This window comes from Strigops habroptila, chromosome 1 (genome assembly GCF_004027225.2).
Source record: "Strigops habroptila isolate Jane chromosome 1, bStrHab1.2.pri, whole genome shotgun sequence".
NCBI lineage: Eukaryota > Metazoa > Chordata > Aves > Psittaciformes > Psittacidae > Strigops > Strigops habroptila.
In genome coordinates, this window is record NC_044277.2 from 37,865,511 (window position 1) to 37,892,399 (window position 26,889).

The following is a 26,889-nucleotide window of genomic DNA, read 5'->3' on the forward strand; positions in this document are numbered from 1 at the left end:
AATAGTTCAAATGAGCTGATATAAGGATCAAAGGTCAAGGTCAAAGAAAGGGTCAAAGAAGGGAGGAATGGGAACCCAAGTGTGCTGAATCTCTATCGTTCTGCTGCTGGTAAAAAAAACAATGCAATGACAAACCGTTATCTCAGGGCTCCATAGCTGACCTGCAAGAACTACATTGCTGCTATCTGTTCTCTGCTAAAATCTCCAAAGTTATTCTCCAGCTCCAGCTCTGTCATTCATTGCTACAGGACAGGATTTCTTTTGTTTTTTTAGCAAACCCAAGAGGTCACACATAAAAACACACAGCAGGAAAGCTAATAAGATAACAAAATTAAAACAATTTATTCATAGAATCATAGAATGGTTACAGTTGCAAAAGACCTTAAGATCATCTAGTTCCAACCCCCCCTACCACAGGCAGGGACGCCTCACCCTCAACCATGTCACCCAAGGCTCTGTCCAACCTGGCTTTGAACACTGCCAAGGATGGAGCATTTATCACTTCTCTGGGCAACCTGTTCCAGTGCCTCACCACCCTCTCAGTAAAGAACTTCTTCTTTATATCTAACCTGAACTTCCCCTGTTTAAGTTTGAACCCATTACCCCTTGTCCTATCGCTACAGTTCCTGATGAAGAGTCCCTCCTTGTTCTCCTACAATGGGAACAAAAAGCTTTCAAGAAAATATGTGGGTCCAATAGTTGATCGAGGTGTAAAAGGCACCTTCACTAAGGTGTTCCTATTGGAGAAAAAAAAATTCTCAAAATTAATTCTTTGTGTCAATATTTATTGTGTAAGAGGCCAGAGAGATTCCTACTCCAGAGCTATTTTTTTCCAGAGGATAATCCCACAGTATTGTTTCCCTTAGGAGTTCTTAAGCAACGGAAATAAGCAACTGCTTAACTATTAACTGTGAATAGTAATCTGTCATTTAAATGAGTTGTGCTACCTGAAGAATGGAAAGTGGTGATGTTGTGGTTTAACTCCAGCTGACAAGTAATTACCAAATAGCCACTCGCTTATTCTGCCCCAGTTGGTTGAGGGAGAGAATGGGAAAAGTGAAAGTGAGAAAGCTGGGGTTGAGATAAAGGCAGTTTAACAGGTAAAGCAAAAGCCGTGCGTGCAAGCAAAGGAAAACAAGGAATTCATTCACTGCTTCCCATCTGCAGGCAGGTGTTCAGCCATCCTCAGGAAAGCAGGGCTCCATCATGTGTAACAGTTACTTGGAAAGACAAACACCATCACTTCGGACATCCTCTCTTCCTCCTTCTTGCCCAGGTTTATATGCTGAGCATGATGCCATATGGTATGGGATATCCCTTGGGTCAGTTGGGGTCAGCTGTCCCAGCTGTGTCCTCTCCCAAATTCTTGTGCACTCCCAGCCTACTCACTGGTGGGGTAGTGTGAAGAGCAGAAAAGGCCTGGACTCTGTGTAAGCACTGCTCAGCAATAACAAAAATATCCATGTGTTAGCAACACGTTTTCAGCACAAATCCATAACATAGCCTCATACTAGCTGCTGTGAAGAAAACTAACTCTATCCCAGTCAAAACCACAGCAAACATGACATCATTCTTTTATAAGATTTTCTAAAGTAACTCAGCCAATTACAAACTGATAAATTATATTTATATAAAAGCAATTTTGTAGGAAGAATCAATTCTGTAAGAACAGACTGAGTAATAAAAGGAAAATATGGTATATTAGGGAAAAGCCAATGTAGTCTTTGCACAGAGAAGTCATGACTCATGTATCAGCCAGACATCTTTAGAGGAGCCATTCGCTGAGCATATGGTTCAGGTGAAAGTATAAGAAACAGATGGTAGGAGTGGGTAGTTGGTTTTCAGAAAGAAGCAAGCTCAAACATATTCTACATGTGAAAAATGTGCCATCCAACACATTCATTAATGGATATCACTTGAATGATAAGGAGACAAAATCTGAAAATGAAACAGAATTATTTGGGATAATGTAAAGTTGATTGTGAGAAATTGTCAAGGAACTCAAACTTATAGTAAATGATAAAAAGGTAGATGAAATTAAATGTTAATAAGTGGAATATAAAGCCTAGGTAAAGAAGTAACCTATAAGTATCAACACATGATGGCCGACAGTTTAGTTATGACCATCCAGGAAAGAGATCTTGAAGCTACTGCAAACTGTTCTTCAGAACAACAGTTCTGAAGAACAGTTCAGCAATGTCTATAAATGTAACTAGAATTTGAACAATAATTAGGAAAATAATGAGGAGCCTAACAGAATGCAGAATTATGTCCCAGTGTATATTAATCATCTATTAATATTTCAAGATTTCATTATTCTAAATTTAAGAAATGAAAGAATTGTGGTCCTGGATATGCCATAGCAAAAGGAAAAGGTCTAATAAAATGAACCAAAGATTTAGGCAAAGACAACAAAAAATAAACAGGGGTGTGGATTGTCTTTCACAGCTATAGAGCAAATAAAAAAAATAATAAATCAGAATTTGGAAAAAAAAGGTGGCAAGAAGAGAGGTTTGTAGATCAATGGCAAACAACTCTTCTCACAATAGAAATAATGCCACCAAATGAAACTGTTAGAATAGACTTTGAAAGACATAAAAGCTATACTTTTCATGCACAAAAGGTATACTTTTCTAAACAAGTTTAGAAGGGTGATCAGAGAAATTCATGTGGGCTAGCTCCGCTGCTGGCTAATACGCATGACGAGCTGTGTCATTTAGAATAAGTTCAGCTATTGCTGGAGGTTGGCTCACTCTGTGCACACTGCCCAATGGAGGCATGGGGCTAGGTTCACCTTTAGTGTCACCTCTTCTGCTCCCTGTTAGTGGGCTTAACTCCCTTTCTTAGAGGTACTTAACTCCAGACCCTTTGGACAAATTTAGGGCCCCAACCAAGATGACATATAGTCATAAAATGGCAAGAAGTCACATCAAATTGGAGTTTTCACAGTTCACCACTAATTTTTCCTGCAGTACCAGAGAATCTGATTTAGACAAATACTAGAACTTGCAACTTCAACTAAAACCAATAGGATTATGTAAGCTGCTATATGACATTAAATGCTCTGAGGAGTCTGATCTTCCTGTGTCTCAAATTCTGCCTGCTAATCAGTGGAAATATTTGTTTCCAGCTATGCGTTCAGGCACTCTGGCTATAAAAAATATTCATGCTGCTCTTTAGCTCACAAAGACATTGTGAAAATTAATAAGTATTTGTGTGTCAGGGAAGTGATGAGTGTCAATGAAAAGAAAAAGATATTTTTCCTTCTTTAAGTTTATGTTTTAGCAAAAAATATGGCCTGAGGTTGCAGGCAGAAAAGGAAAAAACCCCAGAATATTGATTAGATTATTCTTAAGACCATTTTTCATGCTGAATGAGGTAGGTGGTGTGTGAGGAATTATATTGTAATTTTATGATTAAAGACAAAAGAAGAACGTGCACACAACCTTACAATGACAACCTTAATTCTGACACTTCCTAATCACTTGCTTTGAAAGCTTGCTTTTTGAACACATGATGCGTGTGTAATATAAACCATGAGGTTTGTATCAGCATTGATTGTTACAGATTTTATACATATATCCATCCCACATTACTACTGCAACCTTTTTATATAAATTGAAAATAAACATATTCTAAGGCAATTTCAGAAATATACACATTTTATGGTTTAACCAGTTCAGAGTAGTGCTAGATTTCTGCATAATAATGTCATCACATTCAAAGGAAGTATAGAGTTTGATGGTGGATGGGTTATTGCAGATCAGTGAAAACAGAAAGATTGGTTTTCTCCTTCATATAAGGTCGATATTTATCAGAGTGTGACCATCACACTATACAGAAAAAATGATAAAAACAAGGCTCTACAACCATGCTACTTATCTTAAAAATAATTTACTTTTTATTATGCCAAAGTGGTAAGAATAATGTTGTCTAGGGATTTTTAATATTTCTAGACTATACTTCCACTTCCATTCTCCTGGGCAACAAGGGCACATACTCAACAGGTAAAGTCTGAATAATATTATTTGCAATTTAAAAAACCCAAACAACACGTACTAAAACAATCACAACAGCCCAGAGCAGAAACCACAAAATTTGCTTATAATTTACCATTCTCCACAGGAAATCTGACCCAAAGTTTCAAGAAGAGATTAGGACAGGAAGATAAAAAAAAATCATCACCTCCAAGATGCAATGAGAAAAGTGGTCATCTGATCTGACAGATTTACTGTTTTCATGTTATGTTGATCTGATGGAACTTGGGTTCTTAACACTTCTAAAGCTTCTCAGGCAACATGGAAAAAAAAAAAAAATACATGTTCTTCTGTCCTTCAGACAACAGTGCTGGAGGAAATTGTCTTAAGCTTGTAGAAGATTGTTAATGAACTTGATGCAGAGGCAGTGAACACGAATTTTTATGTGTTGTGTAGGGGTTTTTTTCTTTAATTAATAAATGCAATTTATCCTTTCTTTCACATCCTTTCTTTCTTTCTCTAGCCACCTTTTATGTGTTTGCTAGCTATTTTGTATCACAAGCATCTGGAAGATAAATGTTCAGAGCATGAAATATTACCTTCATCCCCTATCCATGCTGCAGATCATACATCCAGGTTAATGTTAGCAAAATAATCTGTAGATAGGCTCAGGGAAGCAATCAGAAGGAATTACTTACAGGTCAAAAAGTGATAAGCGCAATTTTCCTTGAAATTTTTGTATGGTGAAGTGCTTCAGCTGTGCAGGATGGGCACAGAAGCTTGGTCACAGGATTCTTGACTCTTCTGAATCATAGTGATAACTGCCCAAATCTGATGAGATGTGCTCTTTGCCATACAGCTGTCCTTTGAGGCCAAATCTGAATCAAGTCTCTGGTATTGTCTTCAGGACATACAAGCACCAGTAGGAAGACACACAGCTTCCCAAATAGTAGCAGTGCGGTGTCCCTGTACAGAGGAAAACATCTCTTTCTAGCTCCAGCAGTTGCAAATTTGCTGATCTCGGAAGCAGTAAGGTTCATAGACCTTTCTAACTTAAAATAAAACCTGTTTAACTGAATTTAAAGCACATTTACTGCCAGTATAAATGTATGATCCTCTTTAAACCTTACTAAATCACTGGTCTCAGTGATTTCCCCAGCATGGGAAGAGCCAAGGGAAGCTTATTGCAGATTAGGATGTGGATCCTTGATGGTGAGAGGACCAGGCAACTAAGACAGGAGGGTGTTAAAAGGTTCAGCTCCTCTCCTTATCTTGTTTGGGAATGTTCCTGTGCCAGAGTGGCACACAGGAAGAGATTTCGATATAGCTAGATGTCAAAGACTTATCTGTTGAGATGTCTATAGACAGATATTTTGCTCTACATGGCCTAATTCCAGACAAGTAAACCAACTTTCCTACAACTCAATAACACCACATGAAAGGACATCCTGAATAGCCTTTACTCTAAAAGGGAAGGTAAGGTTGGAAAACTCAACCACACAGTGGTGTAGGTGAAAGCTAAAACTTTGTAAAGTCAGCTCTTCACTGGTTTAAAGCAGCATGGCATCAATGCCTTTAAAAAAACAATGTCAATTTACATTAGATAAGGTTTCAATATCTAGCGATATACTGAAATGAAGTGAGTTCTTAATTTATTTTTTTTTTCCCCATCACTCAGCTACAAAACTGGAACAAGGGAAAGCCTTCCACTTACAGGGTGACTCTGAATCTGAACTTGACCTTGCTGTGCCAAGCTGCTGCCTGAGGACACTGTTCTCATTATTTTATTAGATGTCAGAGAATCCTGTGACACATGTCACCTGTGTGGATACACTAGGTACCTAGAGCTGAGTGGGTTGATTTACCCCATAAAGAAGGTTTTTAACTGGAAATTATGTTTGAGCATCTCTTTGGTCAAGGAGGATAAAAATACAAATCGGCCTAAGAGAGACTCAGTCTTATAGCCACTAATTACATGAATAATCATGCAGAAACCTACAGGGTCCTGCAGAATGGCCTACTGAATAAAGACTATCATGTTTAATAAATTTGATATACGTTTTCTTTTCCCATTGAGAAAGAACAATAGAACACATCTAATTCATTTCAGTTTTGAAATGAAAGAATGACTTAGAAGCCACTGACTGATTAGCAAACAGGAAATGGAGAAAGACCTCTGAGTTGTAATTTTGAGACAATATTCTACAGTTAATCTATTTGAAAAATAATGGAACTAGACTTTAATATTAACCTGTCATTGCACTGCAAAAGGATCTAGAGAGAACAGTAAGCAGTATCAATGATATTAATCTAATGACATTTTATTGTTGTCACAGACCAGAAATCCAGAGATTCAGCAGACAAAAGGAAAATATTGTAGATTTTCTTACTAAATTATACAGTTGCAACAGTTTTATAGATTATAGTGTAAGGTAAAAACTGTGTCATTTCAAATTTAAAACCCCAATTTTCATAAAAACCCTGTTTAGTTTGTTGTGTGGTCCTTCCTTGCTGCCAGGATATATTTCAGCACCACTCTTGTCAATCAGGACGCTCAATACTTTTCACTATGCTGTTTAAACTCTCTGCCACTAGAACACAGGCACGTAAGAAGTGTGAGACCCTTAGAAATTAATCCAAAGCTTTTTAAAAGCTCTTTATATTAGCTTATCCTTATTAAAAATATAACATTTATTTTATAAAACGATGATTACTGGTCTAATATAATTTAAATTGCTGTCTCCAAATAGGACACTGAAAGAAAAATACAGAATTCCATTGAGATTGTGAATAAAAACAAATCTCAAAACAAAAACAAGTGGAGGTATTATCCCACGAGAAGGAGTCTTCTGAATCGATCTATAATTTTGCAGCTTGAAATGTGCCACTATTCTACTTCCACTTGATTATGAGTCTTGATATCACTTCCTCCAGTTGATCCAAATTGGTGCTTCCGGCATTTGCAAACTTACTCACATATTCCATCGCACAGCAGGGAAAACCTTGTTAATGGGGAAATAACAAGCAGAAGAAATGAATAAATACTTAGTTGATTGTAAAGAGGTACGGTTGCTGCTATTTAAATGCTGAAAATAAAAACCACAGGACGCACAGTAACACACTTGCTCATGTTCTCACTTGCTCATGTTCTCTGAAAAGGGGTGCTAGTGGTGTTTCTCTCCATGCCACAGGGCACTTTCATTTCCTGATTCTATTATACACTAAGTGGCCACCTGAACCTGCCAATGAACTTGTTCTATTGTGTTTTTCTATTTTTAATCCAAAAGGAGTAAACACATTTCTCATCAGATGTGTCACACACTGCTCTACATTGGTGAGATTTATGAAGGTGTCACTGAGTTATTACAGAGCCATTCATTTATAAATAGGTGTCCATTTTTCAGGAAATCATAAATGATAGTAGCATTTCCACCATTTCACAAAATCTGTATTGTAAGAAGGATGCCCGTTTAAGTTTCTTTTTGACTGCACTACACTGGTGTGATATGATTTTTGTCCCTCCCACCTCCTCCATTAATTCAAGGCTTTCTGTCTAGTTCATGTTTATGTTCACCCAGATACATGCATTGGATCGTTATCTGTAACACAGCAAGGAACATAACAACTATTTCAGTAGTCACTTATAGACATCCCTCCAACCACCCTAAAAAACTCTGAGTCATCTGTAATGCTCTGTATATGTTTTTCATGGTCTTTAGGAGGCGATATAGGGGTACTTTTACTAGATACTCTTTATTAAACACCTACCAAGTCTGCCCAGGAGCGGTTATGAATGCAGCTGTAGCCATTTGACAATGATATGTCTTATGACCTTCAGTTGTATTTCTTCGTTGGGAAGAAGATTTCTTTAATATATCATCAGTGGCACTTTAAAGTAACTTGAGAAAAAGCTTTTCTTGCCAATCATGAGGAAAAGTAGACTGATAGGAGGATTGCTGCAAAGACATAAGAAGCAAAGGCAAATTGTGGAGAATAATGTTTGAAAGAGACCAGGAAAAACTAAAAAGGAGAAAGAAAAACAAAGTATCATCATCATCTAGATTTACAGCTCTGCTAAATGTCATATGGGATATTATAGCAATGTAATTAGGTTGCATTAAAAAAGACTTCAACACTATTTCCTGGCTTATTAATCTTTCTTTAACATTCCTTTGGCACTTTACACATCCTGTCACATTTTTCACTATTCAAATATTATTTTGACAGTCACCAGCACCACAACCCAGAATAAAAATGTTTGCTAAGCATGTTGGATGTCATCAGGTGTTGAGTATGTCCTAACCCTAACCATCTAAGCAAAAATGGAGAATCACTTTCCACACTGTAGGGTTATTATGATTTTTTTGTGTGTGTGTGTGCATGCGCTTCACTTTCAGCAAAAGAATCAGGGAAAAACCCAGACAAAAGCCACTTACCTTTGTGAATGTCATCTATTTCCCATTTAAAAATACCTTAATGGGATGGTTTGAAATCTTTCAACTCTCCATATTTGATTTTCATTTGATATAAAGGAGTAACAATGGTACCTTTTGCAAATGGTGTCTGTCGTCCTCAGCTATGCCCTCAGCAAAGTTAAGATTTTGTTTTGACAACAGGAACTTTGTTCCACTTTTTAAGTCCTCTTTCCTGCATATAGAACATTGTGTTAGAAAAACAAATGCCTTCACTCTGGCACCAACTTTAACAGCCAAAAAATAACATGAAAATCCATGTACAGACTCCAAACAGCAAATGAGATTGATTGACGTCTGTTTAAAATAGATCCCTTTCTGCAATGTAACTAATTTCCATGCCTAAGCTTTGAAGTCTAAGAAGCAGCCATGAGTGTAAAGTCTGTCTGGACTCCAAGAGGAGGATTGTGCCTGCATGTGTGGTGTGTTAGATGAGAACTTCCTATTAACCTTTGCAATGGCCTACCCTTAGATACAGAAGCATCCTTGCTCCCTATGCTGAACTGTATTTACAAAACACTGCAAAAAATTATGTTGACAGATAGCTTCCAAAAACATAAAAAAACCTCTCTGGATCTTCTGTAAGCTATATGGAGGATGGGGGAAAGGGTGGAGAAGTTCCATAGACTATCTGATAGCACAACAAAAGGCACAAAAACCTTACTTAGACAAACAGATTTGTTAAAAGCCAACAGAAGATTTTTTTTTTTATTCTGATTTGCTCATCCTCCACCATGAAGCCACTCTTTTCTTCAAGTCTTCCCACTGGCTCCCATTCATTGCAGAAAGTGTAGATCTCTTTTCCATTGCTGCAGTGCTGCTCCCCTGTGCCACCAGTCTCTCTGTTTCTCTCAGCCTCCATCTCCGCATTTAGCTCCGTCTACACATTTTTATCCTTGTCCCTTTTAAGCATACCACTAATAAAGGGATTCCTTCTCAGCCATATGCATGAAAATATTACCTTTTCTTTGCTCATGTCCCTCTTAAAACCCTCATCTCATGCAGTATCTAGCAGAGCTGTCATTCATCCATTAAAACAAATCAGATAGCTCCAGTGGAAAGGTGCACTGGCACAACTGTTAGCTTCTGCTGTTGGTCAGCATCAAAGGCAGAAATCCCACTACACTCATCATTCTTTTTCTGTGTCTTTCTTATTTTACTTTGAAGACAAGTAGGTAAAGCTCCAATAAGCATGACAGAAAAAAACCCACAGATGTTCCTAAGCATCGCTGCATTAGTAAGCCAGCAGTACCTTTAGCTTAAATCCAGCTTTTTTAATTGTTTCATGTTGTATCAGGAAATAGGTTTTAATAATATTTAGACCTACTACTTGCTTTTCCAGTGGAACATATAGCAACCTCCTTGGGGCAAAGACAAATTTCTTGTTCTATATAGGTCTGCTCAATAAGTAAATAATAAATGGTTTGACCTAGGGGCATTAATAGCAATCAATGCTACCCTACTTTTAATGCAATGATATCAGCTATGTTGTGATACCGAGTTAGATATGGGCAAATGCTGAAATCTGGTAGTTTAGACTTTGCCCCTCAAAAAGGAAGACTTAGGGGTATTTTTGTGTAGGGGGTATGGCATATCTGAACCTTGGTCGGCCCTGTAGTTCAGTAACTGGCCTCCCAAAGGGGATTACTTTCATTCATTATTATTTCTTCTCTTACCTGTACCAAGCAGTAGTTTGCATCTAGTGAGGAGATGATGATAAGAGGTTTCACATTTGATTTTTCCTCCTGATCTTTGAAGTTCTTAGAAAAACAAATTGCTTCCACTTATTTTATGGAATAACACCTTTCTAGCTGACATGAACTCCCTGGGGGGAACCAGGAGGAGCTAATAGCAACCCATGTTAGTTTTTATCATGTGGTGCTGAGCCCTGAATAGAGTATCTTCAGTTATTATAGCAGTATACAAAATCAATGACCTAAGCACAATAGCTGTGACCCACATACTGCAGTGGCAAAGAATTTTTCCAGGTTTCAGTGAAAACTGGGTAACTAGCAGTGTCTTATTTGCTGTGCCTGTGAACACACATAAGACCTTGTGGGTGTGATTTAACAGAACTAGTCCATAGCTTGGAGAATTAATCCAGATGATTACAGACCGTGGTGCTTTCTGCCGTGTCACATTCCTCTGTGCAGAAGGAAAAATGATATTTTAGGGGGTTACCTGTGAGAACAGGATTCACATGCCAAAGTAATCCAGGTATATGCCTAGCCATCTTTTCTGCTTATGTCCACCAGGTTTGGGAAGCATATGATGCATGATGTGTTGGGAATGATGGTCCTGTCATTTTTGATCACTGACTGAAGAAGGCACAAAAAGGAAACATCAATGTCAGTACTGATGATACCATGCTATAGTCCAGTATTGTTGGCAGCAGATGGTCTTCTTCAATCTGCATTGTAATGGTGTTGCAGGAATCACAGAAGGAGGAGTGCAGGCCATCTGACTGCTTGTCTTTTCACTTTTCCTTTGCAGCCTTAGTCATTTCCATTAAAACTGGCATTCAAGTGAACAAACAGAGGACTTTAAATCTGATGTGCATTTGTTGCATATAGCAAGAACCTTGATGTTATTTCTGCTTATAGACTTTTGCAACTGCACCGAAGGAGAGGCAGAAAGGGAGGATTTACGAACTAACTGCAGGTTGTGGACGCATGTCGAACAGTGGAGAGCACATATTTTGTGTTGCAACATGGCCCCAGAGGATAGTGCAGTGGCATCCCAGAGACTGTGTGCCACTGACCCAGTGTTTATGGACATCTAAACTATGTACATTTAAATTTATTGAGGAAGTTAATCATACAGCCTACTGGAAAAAGAAAAAAGTCCATTGTAAGAACCTGGACTTGAAGAGCATTGGGAGTGAGTCTAAGCAGACAGCTGGCAAGATAATCAAGTGTTTGGCTCCTTAAGTCATCCACAATTCAGGTGTACAGGGGCCTATAGAAAGTTATGTTCTGCAGAAGTAATATATACTGTAAATAAATCAAGCTAGAATAAATTATTTAGTCTCTTTCTGATATTTAGTGGCACCCTGCCCATCAAATTTAGTGGAAGTGGCAATTGCTCAGTCTTGGAAAAAACCTGACTCTTCTCTAGCTCAGCTGTGAGACTATATCTGAATTTATATATATAACACCACAAACACACAGCTTACCCCCACCCCCCAGAGAAACAGCCTTCACTGTATGTCAAAAGCATCTTCAGTGGAAAGTCCTGAGTTTAGGAATTGCAGGCTAGGCCATGTAGCATCTCTTTAAAGACTTTTTTTAATCTTAAGAGGACAGAACTACACAGGATGCTTTTTCCAAGCCTGGTGCTAGCAAGCCACATGCACTGTGATTTTGTGGCTGACTGAACCACTGCTGCCTGGCACCAGCCATGGGCCATTTGAACCCATTTTTTTGATTTGTGATTTAAGGGGTCCGTGGTGGAAATGGGTCGATGATATAATACTGCCATCTGGTGACCATTGCCAGAAAATTTCATCTCGAGGTGAAAACCCCCAAACCTAACAAATGTAGTATTCAACTTGTTAGTAGGTAAGGAAGGGGCAAGAAATCAGGGCAGGCAGCTGCCAGGGCAGGGACACCATCGGCAGCCGTGTCTCCCGCCCAGCCCTGTGCCTGTGCTCCCTTTCCTCCTTTCCTCACCACACAGGTCCTTAGAGAGAGGTGCTGAGCAGGGCTGGCTGTAAATTTAATTATCGGGAGAGTTCATTCATTCAGGCACTAAAAGAATCTGAATATGCGGAACATAGGGTTTCTTTCTTTTTTTTTTTCCTTCTTCTTTTAAGAGTGGCTTAAATACAGTTTCCATGGCAGTTAATCCAACTTTGACCCAAATTAAATTTCAACATCTAAAAATCCATTCAGCCAGAGAAGGACAATGTTTAGCCCTCTCTGAAGCAGGCACAGAGCTGTGTGAGAACATTTCCTCTCCCTTTTTTGCTCTTTGCAGCAGGAACCTATATAATTATGAAGCTAGTTGGTGATGCTGAAATGCTTGCCTGGGTACAAGAAGCAGCCCAGTGACATTCCTAGGGATCCTGCTCCTAAACATGGCCCATTCAGGAGCTAAGGATTTGGTGATATATCATAGCCTTACAAGGCAAAGGTAGGAAAGACACCTATTCAAAAAACCTTATTGCCATAAGAGACTTCCGTGTTCAAAATTAAGATAGACGCATTCTGAGTCCTTCTGAGAAAATAATGTTCTCATTGATGTTCATTCTCATAAAACACTCTGTATTTTATGACACCATCAGTACAAACCAAGTAATTTAGATATTATAGCAGTATTTTAGATGATACCTAATTTCAAAGACTCTCTCACATTAATGGTGGTGAAGCACAATAGAGGTTTTACAATATAAAAAGAACTCTTTCGCTACCTGTTATCATGCTGATGGGGATGTAGTCCCTGTTTCAGACCTGCCCATAGCGGCAAATTACTTTCAACATACTATATATTTCAACAATATCTAGTTAAGTTTTCATTATGACATCTCAGTATAAAATATAATGTACAAATTCTACCGTGTTTTCCTAAAACATTACTGTGGGTGAGATTTTTCACATTAACCACAATTGCAGAAATGACTGATGTTTAAATCTGAAGACAATTTTAGTCATTATTAAACTTCATTAGAAAATAAAGTACGTGGGTGGAATTGTGGTTTGATGCTTTTGTAATTTGCTCTACCTTTTCAATGTACTTTTCAGTTACATTAACTGTATCATTTTGTCTTATAGATACAAAGATGAAGGAGAAGAACAAAAACATACCCATTAACTGAAGCAGTGCAAATGTGCATAGTTAATGGAAACCATTTTGACATTTTGTATTTGATTCCACAGTGTGTCTACTCAAACAATTTCAATGGCATATTAGAACAAAATGCTACATTGTGCTCTTCACTAAGAATGCAAGTAATAGACTTCAAAAATTACCTTTCGACTGAAAGTATTATCTGTTGGAAATGAAGAAATGTTTTACATTATGAAAGGCTAATAGCAGTAAGGGGGAGCAACGGGCTGTAATGAGAATTCAGGCAGAGAGAGATTTTTGACCCTGTGTTTCCCAAATGCATGTGTTTTTACAGGTTATGGCAGAATGGCTCAGATAGTGACAAAAACTCCCGTGTTTAATGGCAATCATTTCACTGTGTTACAATTAAAGGCTTCTTAATGCAAAATCATGTTAAATATTGTGGCAATATTTTTTTTCTGTCACAGAACAGATAATTGATTGCTTTTCCAAACCAGTTATTTCTTTTTTCCATGATTGAATCAATTCAAGGACCAGGTGTCATCCAAAATATATTTCCACTCTGATGCCAAAGCAAGGTTTACCTATTAAACTAATTCTGCGTTTCACCACAGGATAATTTATCTATTGGTAAGCATATCATAAATAATTTTTACATCCATTTAAGCCTGATTGATGAAAGAATTTCCATTTCTTGTCATTTTCAGGCCAGCTAAAGATTGCTGTCTCTTAAATTTCACATTTGAAATTTCATAGAGGTATGATTCTGATTGTCTCTAAAATATTACCTTATAACCACTTCTCTGTGGCAGTACACCCAGTATACTTAGGAACAGCTGGATTGCAACTCTGGAATGCAACTAGAAAAACAAAAAACTCTGCATATACATTTCAGCTAAGTGCTGGTTTTGGCATTTCAGTGAAATGTTTGGCTACAGAATTTTGCCTCATTCAGATGCCTGACTGAGTGTTTGGCTGATGGATAGACTGCAAGCCTCTACAAACAGTTTAACAAGAGCTTAGGCTATGCTTGCCTTCCTTCTGTCCTCCTGCCTGCTTTTCTGTGTCAGGTTTTCTTTCCAGGTGATGTCTGGAAATTTTACAACTGGCATCAAAAACTTGTTATAATTTCTAGTTGTTATCCTTGATTCACTCCAGGGAAGAAGGTTGTCAGTTTCTGGCTTCACTTGATTGCTCTACCATATATGTACCATTTCTGGTGACTATTGCAATCTTTCACAAGAATGAGATATCAGAATTTCAGCACTCCTTATGCATTTCAAAAAAGAACTGAACTTCATTCACTTTAGCTTCTCACTTTTCTCTAGTTCACTGTTCTTCAGTCTTTGGTCTGTAAGGCACTTGTGCCTGGCAGACATTCAAAAAGTGAAAATATTTCAAATTAAATGAAATAAACAAAAAATCCCACTTCTATACACCTTGACTTCCATGCAATAAAGCAAATAAGCAAGTTGAATGAAGGATACCAGAAGCAGGAGGCAAGCGTTCAATATTTAGGCTAGCTCTTACTGTGTTGGTGTCAGCTTAAAGTTGTACATGAGAGCCAGCCATTGATTCCTATCAGTGCCTGCTTGCAGGCAGAGATGCCTTCCTTACTAATTAATTTTTGATCATAGTATACATTTAAGACTCCTAATGCTTGCATAATGGTAAGTATTTTTACTATAAAATATTTGTAAATGGAAGAGTGGAATTAATATCTTGAAAGAAAGGGGACTGTTACTTCTGCTTAAAAAGCTAAGCCTGGGTTCTCTGCTATCCCATTACCATCAGGATTGAGTTGAAAGATAGTCTATTAATTTTTTTTTCCTAAATATTTAAGCTATACTTCAGTTGAAAAAGGAGGAAAAATATCTGCTTTGCCTTTTATACATAATTCCCATTAATTGAAAATCTAGTTGTCTGATTTTACTGGATGCTTACTTCTTTTATATGGTTTAAGACCCTATGGAAAACATAACCACTAAGCAAAACAACATGTATTCAAAAGGTTAAGGCAGTGCATCATTGCTCTCAGTGCTTTATAGATTTTGTTCTCTTTATTTGTGTGTGTTTGTAGGCTAGTGGAAATACTACAAATCTTGTGCGCTACAGTTTTAGGCAACCTGATTATAAAAAGATTTGAAAACAGAAGAGCTTCTAGCTGATGTATTTGCACACAGGGGGTATAATCTCAGAGACTGATTCACCATGGTGTTATTCATGTTCTACACTACTGAAATTCTATTGGCATAAAACTGGACTAAAACTCAGGCAAATTAGGTCCTCGAACTCTTTTTGTAGGAGCTGAGCTGCTTTGTTGTGTTATCCTCCTATCCAGAGCATAAAATATGTATGAATAAGGCACTTTCTGTTGAGTGATAGTGTTCAAAACATTCTGTTAACTCCAGCCAGCATAAAGATTTGCAATGTTTTCTGGACAAAGTTGGAACTTTGGGTCAGGACACAGGTGGGCTTGTGGGAAAAAAACTCTAAGACAATGATTGTGGGAGAGAGGGTAAATCTTGCATTTTTATTATTATTGAAATTGATGGCAAAGTCAAATTCAAGTAAAATGATCAGAAAAAATAATCTTAATACAGAAAACAAGTTAATTTTACATTAACCTGCTAGGGATAACTCTCACCCAAGCCTCAGATGCAAAGTTTCAAAGAAGTACACCTGCAGATATGGAGTTTAGTGCTCAGCAAATACCTCTCCAGTGCAGAACCATTATTTTGTGATCTAATTCTTAATTCTTAGCAGAGATGAAATGTTCTTTGCAGCTTCTGCTCTTGCCAGTCACTAGATTTTGTATTTTCTTTCCTCAAAATATAAAAGATTTAAAATCTTTATTTTTAAAATATTCTGACATTATGAAGTAAACTTCTCCAAAGGTCTGTTAGCTTTTTCCTCTGGCTTTCTTTGCTTTTCCTTGTTGTTTTTTAGTTCAGGAACAGCCTTTGGTTTTGAATCTCTTTTTGACTCTATCTATCTATCTATCTATCTATCTATCTATCTATCTATCTATATATCTATCTATCCATTTTTAAGGCAGATGCATAAGATGACCTGGATATCTGACTTGGTCTTGTTGATGCTAAAGGCAAGGTAGGGCATGAGGCATAACCATCAGAGCTATAATGCCATTTGAGGTTATTTCCAAGTTCCTGGTAGACAACGAGCTCCTCTCTCTATATATATGACTTAGCACAGCCCATTTTCCAGCCATCCACTTTGCTATTGAACTAGGTGGTAAATCACCCTTTGGAAAGTAGCAAAGTGTTACCAGAACTATGGCACATCAGTTTGATATTGACAACTCCACCTCTGCCGTAGTCATATCAGAGATCTGTAATTTTATATTTGGGCTCGTCAGCTTTTGGTTTCTTCTTGGGTGCTGTTCTCTTCAGCGAAAGAGGTGGGATCTTATTAGATTAATTATCTTTTCTCTTTCCTTAAAGCCGTGCTACTGTCTTTTATAGCATTAGTACTACAATTCCTCGATATTAAATCGTTACTATCTTTTTCATGTCCATAGCCAACACATGACAGGCCGTACTGGAATATGATTTTTGGCAAGACAGTGAAGTTATCCTCATTTTAGGTCACCCTGTTCTGGTTTCATATTTAAGCTTTTCATATTAACAGCAGTTTCATTTCACTAAACTAATAATAGCACCTAAAAATTCCTACGTATCAGCAGAAAGATTCCTCACAGTTGCAGCTATCAGGAAAAATGAGTATTGAAGAGTTTATGCTGTGCAAGAACAAGTGACAAAGAAGCTTATTCTCAATAACTCAAGATTTTTTTCACACGTAGGCCCATTTTAGCTTACGCAGTATTGTGGCTTTGGGCTCATTATGGCAGGTTTTTTAGCTGGAGTGTCATCCACGGTGTCTGAATGTTCTGGACTTCTAATTGCAGGGGAATCTTATTCTTGAGGAAGGTGCATCTGTAGCATGTTACATCACAGGGCTTTTCCTGTAAGGGTCTGCCTCAGAGGAAATGCTCTCTTCCAAATCCTGCAGTATGCACCTACACACCTGAAAAAGCATCTTTCCACAACTGGGACATCTGTTGGGGTATTGGGCCATGGCAAAAGGGCACAGTTTCTCCTTGGGCAGACTGGTGGGGTAGGTATTTGTGTACGGAGAGTGTGCTCTAAGGAGAGAATTCAGATGTAAATCATGCTAAACAATGCTTGAAGACATGCTGGAAGTTAGGTGGGTTGTGTGCTATGGAAAGTACTGAAAGCATAACTGATCAGAAAATCATGTGCTGAGCTTATCTATCCTTCTCTAAAAATACCTTCTTGGGTGAAGACTTTCAGGAGGCTTATAGAAATCACCAGTTTCTAAAACAAGAGTGTGCTAGATGCAGAGCTATTCAGCATAAGACAGGTCTGATGGCACAGTTCCAGGGGGAATTTAAATGAAACAGACACCTCTGGTGTCAGGTGGTAGATTACTGAGGATTTTCAGATCATAATTTTGAGCTGAGGCATCCTTTACCATATACGGACCTATATCAGTAGTCTTCTACATAAACTGAAAAGGTTATTCAGTTAATTCTTTAGACACCTTTAGGACTTGGACCACGTGAGATTTATAAATAATTTCAAGTAATTAGTTAACCTTTCTGTGTGATATATATATAAAAATAGTGAGAGAGAGAGAGAGAGATACATATAAATAATTAAAAAAACCCCAGTTTATCATATGCTATGAAGCTCCACTGGACCAGCCAGAGGACTGTAAGTAATAGCATTTTATAGATAAAAAGAAGACATAAAAAAATAAGGAAAAAATCCGAAACAATACTCTTTGCCACTATATGTACAAATCCTAGGCTACTTGTGTTTTGTCTTTACGCTTTCCCCTGATGATACGTGTACGTTCCAGAGAAATCATTTGGGTAAATGTGATCAGACATAACTTTGTGCCTATTAAGTTTAAAATTTCATTCATGAACAGAGACCAAAGATTCAGTTCATATTTCTGTGTTTATAGGATAGAATGCTTCAGGTTCTTTTCTGGGAATCATATTTTCCCTTTTTATTCCAAACCAAACACACAAACAAAAAAGAAATTCAAGGTTGTACGTTTAGGTTATTACCAGCTTGGTCATTAGTTGATACAATTTATTTGCGTAATACTATGCTGCAGCTATTTTTTCAAGAAAAAATAAAACATTAAGCATTTTTGACAAATGCTAACTTAAATATTTGCTTTTGAATTGCTTATAAAGACAAATATAAATGATTTTACAAAGAATATTCTGGGAATCCTCAAATAGTGGTTTTCCACTTTCATATATGTAAGAAGGCTTCGTTTTCATGGCTACATCAATAGGCAATTTCTAACAAAGCAGTTCCATCAGGATGATCCAAACTAGCATTTGAAAATGTCTAGAGTGAGCTTGTCCACAGTACAAAATAACCAAGGACTGCCCAAAATTCCTCATGCCACTGCTCTAGAGAAGAGATTAACTGTAAGGAAATTTCAGGGCTCTCTGTGTAGATGCTACACTCCTGTGCAATGCTTAGTTAGAACAATTTTCCTAGTGAGTAAGAGCTTTTATTAGCAAAAAAGAAGAGCAAACGTTTTTCTTTCACTCTGACTTTCAAGCTCGCTATTTGTTGCTTTGCCTGTTAAAAACTCACTTAGTTTCAAGCTCCAACAGAGATTTCTCATTAGCCAGTGCATCAGAACACCCCAATGGTGTAACTTCCGTATCATTAAATCTTCGATGCATCTGTCAAGACTACTGACACCACCTGTCATAACTGAAGAAGATATTTGTCCATGGGAAATTTGAATAGCACTGTGAATTTCTATCATGCAGGTCCTTTTACAACCATCACTTTTGGCTGCTATCAAAGATAGGTCAAATGGAGTGCTGGATGTGAAATCTCTTGGCCTGTTACATTTACTGGAAACTCAAATCCAGGTTAAACTACAGCCATGAACATCAAAACACCAAAGTGTATTCGGGCTCGTTGCACATCCAAGGCAAATGTCTTCTAATTTAAACTACAGAACTAGCAGTTGGGTAGGCTGGGATTTATTCCATGTCCTGACATAGGTCTTCAACAACAAGTTACTTGATTAATTCTTTTCTATGTAACAGTTTTAACACTGGTTTGCAGTAAATAAACTAGTTTAATTAGTTAATTAATACGTTTTGCATATGTGTAACACCTAAATGAAGACCAAACTTGCCTACTCTTTTTTTCCACTGTTGAGTTTCCAAACTTATGAAAAAGCAGTATTTTGTTTCTAATATTAAGTTGTATGTGTTGATTTGATATTGATTCTGATATAGCCTCAGAGGCAGCATAACAGAAGTGCAAGTTATTAATTTCTTTAGCTACAGACTATCAGACTACTTTCAGAATATGAAAAATTAGAGAAGATGGAAAAGAACTGTATTATAACTTAAATTTACGGGATGTCCACCTTCATCTAGTGCTTCTCTGGAAAAATCCTGAAAGATCATATAAATTGTATACTAGACAACGGAACTAGAGCTGGGGAAACAGATATTTGTGAAATAAAGGGAGAAATCCACTAATTTCAGCATTTACAAAACCATTGGCCTTGCTCTGACATCAACCAAACCAGGATGTAACAACCTTTGAGACAAGCAAGACGGTGCAAAAGAGGCAGTGCTGGGAAGAACTTGTATCTGTCTCAGAGTCTGCACCCATGCCCTGTTAGAGTCCATCTAGGGTACAGTTCCAGGAATTTTACTGGATATGGAAGCAGCTTCCACTTTATAGGCATAAGATTTTAATAAATTAGGGCCATGTATTTCCAAGTACTGTATTCCACAGTTAGAGGGGAGTTGGATTTTAAAGAACTTAAATATGCCTGTGATTATTTCAGTACCTTGCTTGCTCCTTACCCAGTGACATATGTGCCCAGCTTTTTTTCTAACATTGCAACCCACCAAATAAGCAGCTGCCATTTAAAACAATAAAACTATGTGGACACAAGAATGTTTCTTCATACTAAAAAAGAGCATTTCCCACACCCTTCCTCCGAGAGTGTGTCTGCTTACAGTGGCACAGAATTGATTCTGATTCACAGAGAACTGATTCTGAACCAGTTATACCTTTTCTGTATATCCCAAATTCAGTTTCAAGGCTGAATGAGCTGTAGATTTAGGATCTCTTTGGACAGCTTAACTAGGGTTACTAGACTAACACTACTATGTGTAGACTCATACCTGGAGGAGATACAGGAGTGCCATGTTAGGGATGCTGTTCTGCTTCTGGTTCCTTATCTATCTTAGAGTTCATTTCTATATCCTTGTATGACATTGCATTGTGCCAGGCAAACATTATCTCCATGATTAAGGGCTAGCTCCATCAAGGTGTTTAGACACCTAACTACCAGTAAGTCTAAACTTAGATCCTCAGAAGCCTTTAGGAGCTGCCTCAAGTCCATAGGCACCAATATTCCTGGCTATAAAATCCAATACATTTCTGTCACTCAGAGCTATGCTCATCATGCTGATGACAGGAAAGGTGTCTTTACCTTTGAAGAACACACAGAAGGAAGAAATGTCCAATATACATCCCTCAAATCCCTCCTTTCACTGATTTGCTACTGTGAATTGAACAAAGTTTCTATGAAAGTGTGTTAACAGCTAGATTTTTAGAAGATGACTCTTTCTTTCCTCTCCCTAAAGAAGCAGCATGATTTCTTATGTAATAAATAATCATCATCAAAACATTACAATCAATATCATAGTCAATTAAAAATTCAGAAATGATACATGTCATAATGTTAAACACTCAGTTGTCTGTTGGAAACAAACAATGCACACATAATAAAGTGAAAATTACAATAAGTGACTTTTTTTTTTTTTTGGTGTGTGAAAAATTGAAGAAGGAACTTTCTTTAAAAATATAGGCAGGAAGAGTGGGAAGAAGCTTTATGAAAAGATTATTATGTTACGCTTTATTCAAACAGAAGAGAGCTCAGCTCCTGGGAAACAGCAATAATTAACCTCACAAGAGTTTCATCCTTGGGATCTGTGATCAAAGGATTGCTTAGGTCAGCCTCTACTTTTCTTTTTGAGCTAAGTACCAGCAATTACCAATGTACCCAAGTGTCTCCTCTTTTTCACCATACAAAAGTTCCTAGGGATTGCTTTATGGCCCTCAGAGTTGGACATCTTATCCTAAAGACTGGGGCAGCTTTTCTACTGACTTATAAACGTTTTGGATTGGACCATCAGGAACCATACTGATAGGCAAAGTAGATCGAGATTTAAATGAATCTATGTACAAATCCTTCCTATGGCATACATTATCAATAGGACATGAACAATCTCACCGCTCTCTCTCTCCTGCTCTTCAGACATCCCTTTACCTAAAACCTATTAGTTTTGACTTTCTCAATACCATTCAGCAGTAAGATGTTTTCATTCATCCATTTTGTCTATCATGACAGATGCTCTGACTAATTACAGACCCCAGCTTTTTTTTTCATACATTTTGGATGATTTCATGGTGAAGAGGAGCAATGAATTCTCTGATGAATCTCAACATTTGTTATACATTTGCCCTTCTAAGTTTCTATTTCTTTTCCAATAGTGAATAATTGAGCACAGTGGGTTATTGGGGTGTTGTAACAGTGGCCACAATTTCTTAGCCTAGATGGGCAGGATTATCATCTTGCATCATCGTTCTGGCATCATATTCCTTTGAAAGATCACAGCAAGTCACATAAGATCACATAGCTACAAATGAAATCTCTCCATGTGCTTCTTTGGAGTTTTAAAGTAATTGTAGCTGAAAGTGTAAGAGGCTTGTACTGGGCTAACTGGATTTATAGTGATATTCTCTACAGGCTGGAGGTGGGACTGGAAAAAAGAGCTCATCTGTGAAAAGTTAAGAAGGGCTACAGAGGTCATGTGGGCAGCCTTAGCTGTCCTCAGACACTTGAGGAAAATTTTCATCTCTTTCCCACCTCTCCTCTTTGGCAGTTGATAAAGGGCATAAAAATCAAGTTTTGTGTCAGCTTTTAATAGAGGTTTTTTCACTTAACTCCTAGGTTTTAGTACAAAATTCATTGCCATTGTGGAGTTGGTCCATTTCATTTTTACACTTGTCTTGAATGTCTCCACTCCATATAAGCTACTCTGGAGGAAGGTGGAAAACCCTTTGCAACTGACATCTAAATATCAGGTTCCCCTGAGAGGTTTGCCTGTCAGTGTAGCAAGTTCTTTTATTTTGGCTTGGATATTTGTGTGACTGCCCAGAAAGAAAAATAATGAACTCTCTGACTCTTACTGGGTCTTCTGAAAATGTTAGTTTCTGTATCAGACTGAAAGCAAAGGCTTTCCTTATAAAACCATTAATACCTCTAAAATTTTACTGCCAATATGGACTGCATATCTGCACATCAAAGTGTTACTTCCCACTCCCCCATAGATCATACCACACTGATTGCATTTCTGTGCTTTCTCAAGAAATCAAGATTATTGGATCTGTTAGCTATAGAGAAGCTGTGGGAGATGCTTGATATAAATTCTCTATCTGTGAATGAGTGGTAAATGCACATTCTAAAAGGATCCATAGGAACGGTTAAAACTCATTTTTCAACCAGCCCATAATAACTTTAAGATGAAATTTAAAACCTAAAGGTAGAACTATTACTGTGCCTCAGGAAGAAAGCGGAAGAGAATAAGGCTATGTGCCCCTACAAGGACAGTTTTCTTTAGTAAATTTTCCCCAAGGGTCGTAGAATCCAGAATGGTTTGAGTTGGAAGGGACCTTAAAGACCATCTAGTTCCAACCATGGTACTACTGACAGGGGCACCTTCCATTAGACCAAGTTGCTCAAAGCCCCATCCAACCTGGCCTTGAACACTTCCAAGGTATGGGATATCCACAGCTTCTCTGGGCACCTGTTCCAGTGTCTCACCACCCTCATAGTAAAGATCTTCTTCCTAACATCTAACCTAAATCTACCCTCTTTCAGTTTAAAGCCATTCCCCCTAGTCCTATCACTACCTACCCTTGTAAAAAGTCCCTCTCCAGATTTCTTGTAGGCCCCTTTAGGTACTGGGAGAGTGCTATAAAGTCTCCCCCGACCCTTCTCTTCCCCAGGCTTAAGAACCCCAACTCTCTCAGCCTGTCCTAGGAGAGGTGCTCCAGCCCTCTGAGCATCTTCATGGCCCTACTCTGGACTCAATCCAACAGGTCCACATCCAGCTTATGTTGGGGGCCCCAGAGCTGGATGCAGTACTGCAGGTGGGGTCTCACGAGAGCAGAGTAGAAGGGGAGAATCACCTCTCTCGACCTGCTGGTCATACTCCTTTTGATGCAGTCCAGGATACAGTTGGCTTCCTGGGCTGCAGATACACACTGCAGGACACGTCGAGCTTCCTGTCAACCAATACCCCCAAATCTTTCTCTTCAGGGCTGCTCTCCATCCATTTTCCTAGGATCCTAGGAGCACCCCCTAATAGAGGACAGCAAAAATAACCCCATGGTCACTTCCATCTGGACCTGTGTAAAATTGCCTCCTCTTCTTAAAGCTGGCAACTGTTTTAGCCATGGGTGGATGGGAGAGTTGCTCCACTGAGCATTTGCAAAACCTGACCACAGGTTTTTGTTTACAGGTACACTCCATCTTGTATTCTGTCTCTGACGAGGACCCACTCCTAATGACTCCAAGGAGGGTATAAACCCCACCAGTGGAGAGGATTATACAAGAAAAGGTGAAAAAGACTTTATTCATGGCCATGCATAAAACTGTAATTCTTGGACTAATAAAAAAGTATATGCACAAATGATGACTAAGTTTCCTTTTAACTCCCATTAGTGATGGGTAAGGACCTACCATCTTCCATTTCTCCCCCTCCCCCCATAAACACCAGGAGCTATGGCTTTACCCATGCTGCAGGCTGTAGCTTTAACAAAAAGATGTCTCTAAACATGGGAGCCTAAGTGTCAGTGCAGATCACAAGTGAGTTTATTTAAACTTAATTCATGTTTCTCTTTTACCTAACCCTCTGTAAAACCTTATGCTCCCCTTTTCACAGAAGAAGCTAATAAGCTTTCTTATTTATTTATTTAAAAAAAAAAAAAAAGGGTCTACTTTTCTCAGTCAGTCCCTTGAACTATCCTCTGTTTTTGTTGAGAGCAAGAGAGAATTTCTCTTTATCCCCAAAGCAAGTGAAATGAAAGCCAGGGAAGAAGATTGTCTGGATATTTTGGAGGTTTTCCTCTTTATGTTGTGTTTGTCTCCGCAATGGATGGGTACATTTTGGAATGATCCATGGTGGCAATGGCTCCTCAGAGAGAATGAGAAGGATGGCAATATTGTCCACAACCAAGACCCAAAAGAGAGGGAAGACCTCTCTCAGCCAGGCTGGCAGCCAGCAGCTCCACGACTTCTGACACTGCAGGATCTTCCCAGAGGCAATGGGTGGAGATGACTGGTACAAGGGGCAAAACATCTCTGCCTACAGAGCAGCCTGGTTGAACAACCACAAATCTTGCTTTCATACTAAGTGACAGTGTTAAGGACAGAACATTATGGGCCATAGGGCATGAATTTTTGATTGATAATAGATATTTATGTCTTTTGTGCTACCTCTCTGGAGATACAGCTAGAAAGACGGAGATGACAGGTCCCAAAGGACAGTTTGGATTTCTGCCTCGTTATTCAGCCTACTTCTTTATTAAAAAATGTGATTACACTCAATAGTAGTATACAAAATACTGGAGATGCAATGAATAATTGGTTAAGCCAATGAAGCTGAATTAATGGCTATGAGAGTGGATTTAGACCACTATTTTGAGGACAGAAAAACTGTGTTTGCAAAAGATTTTCTTCCATGAGCATTCAGATGATGTGATGTTTGATCCCATTCATTTTTTGTTTTTATTTAGAATGCCTTCCCTCATTATTTTTTAAATTTTTATTTTTTTAGCTAATATCTAGTATTATTGAAGCAGGTGATGAATAATTTCATGTAAAGAATGATCTTCATTTAGCACTTAGAGAAGTGATAAATTTCAATGCAATCACCAGCTTTGGTTTCCGATAGGTACGCAACCAACATCTGTGCATTAAGCAGTCTACAGTAGGTGCGTTGCTTCCAAAGCAAAGGAACTGACTAAAAAAGACAACCCCACTGACCTTTGGCTCTGGGCTATCTTTTGCAGCCAGTTCTCTCCCACCATATAGTGTTTCAGCATGATTGTCTGAAACAGGATATATCTGAGCTGCCAAACCACCAGCAAGATTACATGAAGAATGGATAGTTGTACTGTCTTACTCAGCCTACACACTGAGTCATTAACATGTTTTTTGAAGTCCTGGGAGCTCTGTCAAGAAGTTTGTGAAGGAGTCTTCAAAAAGAAAACTACTGGAAATATCCACTGAGAAAATGTGCAAAGCAAGTACATATTTGGCAGGCAGTCTGAAACCATAGAAGTTTCCTACTAATTGCTCAGATAACATAATACAATTCAAGAAACAATACTGGACTAGAATGCTATAAAATAAAAAGCATACTTTTCAACTGGAAAATAATTTCTGGGAAGAAAAAAAATTGGCAGCCATAAAAAGTTTCATAACCATAAGAACAGCTGCCATGCTAACGCAAGACGGAAAGAGCAAAGACCAAGCTTTGAAACATACAGAAAGAAGATGAGATTTCTGTATCGTACTTACCATATTTATTGTACTGATTTTGATGGAATAAATAGGCTTCAAACATGTTAACAGGACCAACACTAAATAATCAAGTAAGGTTAAAATTTTAATTACAGAGGACTTGATCTGTTTAGCTCCATGACATGCAATTACCACTACAAGTATTTTAGGCAAAGTTAAATATTATACAAAAGAAGGAACAAGACACAAAAATTTTACTTTAATAACATTCTTTATTCACATTCCCTTCAACAACAGAGAACTTTTGGAGGAAAATCCTTTGATTGACAGGATTTCAGATGGTTTATGGAAAAAAGAAATGCATTCAAGATTTGTCTGCTTTATTGATGTTAAGAGACCTGAAGGCAAAGTGAAAACAACAAATGCAGAACGGGTAGAAAAGAATAACCAATAATATAAAGAAAACATCTGCTTCTGGTTTAGAGTTTAACTTTCCAGTCTTACCCCCTGAAAAAGTACTCAGAATAGCACAGGTTCTTGCTAACTGCTCTTATATCTGGCAAAATCCATGCCAGTATTGGGCTATTTAACAACCTTATTATTATTGTGTCTTTTTATTCACAGATCTATGCATGCTGCCAACATGTAATAGCTGGCTAAGTCAGAATCACGTTAAACAATAACCAAAAGAAAAAACCCCTTGGAACCCAGTTCCAAGTTGTAGAAGTTCTTCAGGACTGAAGATACTGAGAAAGGTGCTGATGCTATCTGAATTGTTCTCTGTAGCTCAGTATGGACAGGCTTCCTGCGTGAAACAGTATGATGAGGGCCCGAAGATATCATAGAGGAGTTTAACATCTATGAGAAAGAAGGGTGGTATACTTCACTTCTTCATCTCTTCCCTAGGCATTTTTGACAAATCAAGGATTCCCCAAAAAGCAGTGAACAGAATATGCTATCCTCTCTTTGTTTTTCACATTAATTATGCTTAATTTCTTATATAA

The 26,889-nt window shown here is 38.0% G+C and overlaps 1 protein-coding gene across 1 annotated transcript in view; it reads left to right on the forward strand.

Moving 5' to 3' along the window:
* Positions 1-23,898, forward strand: part of CA8 (carbonic anhydrase 8) — a 104,808-nt gene extending 80,910 nt beyond the window's left edge. The window contains exon 9 of the mRNA XM_030504707.1: positions 23,880-23,898. The gene's annotated coding sequence lies outside the window, so the exon portion shown is untranslated. The remainder of the gene's footprint in view (positions 1-23,879) is intronic.
* Positions 23,899-26,889: the final 2,991 nt, after the last annotated feature.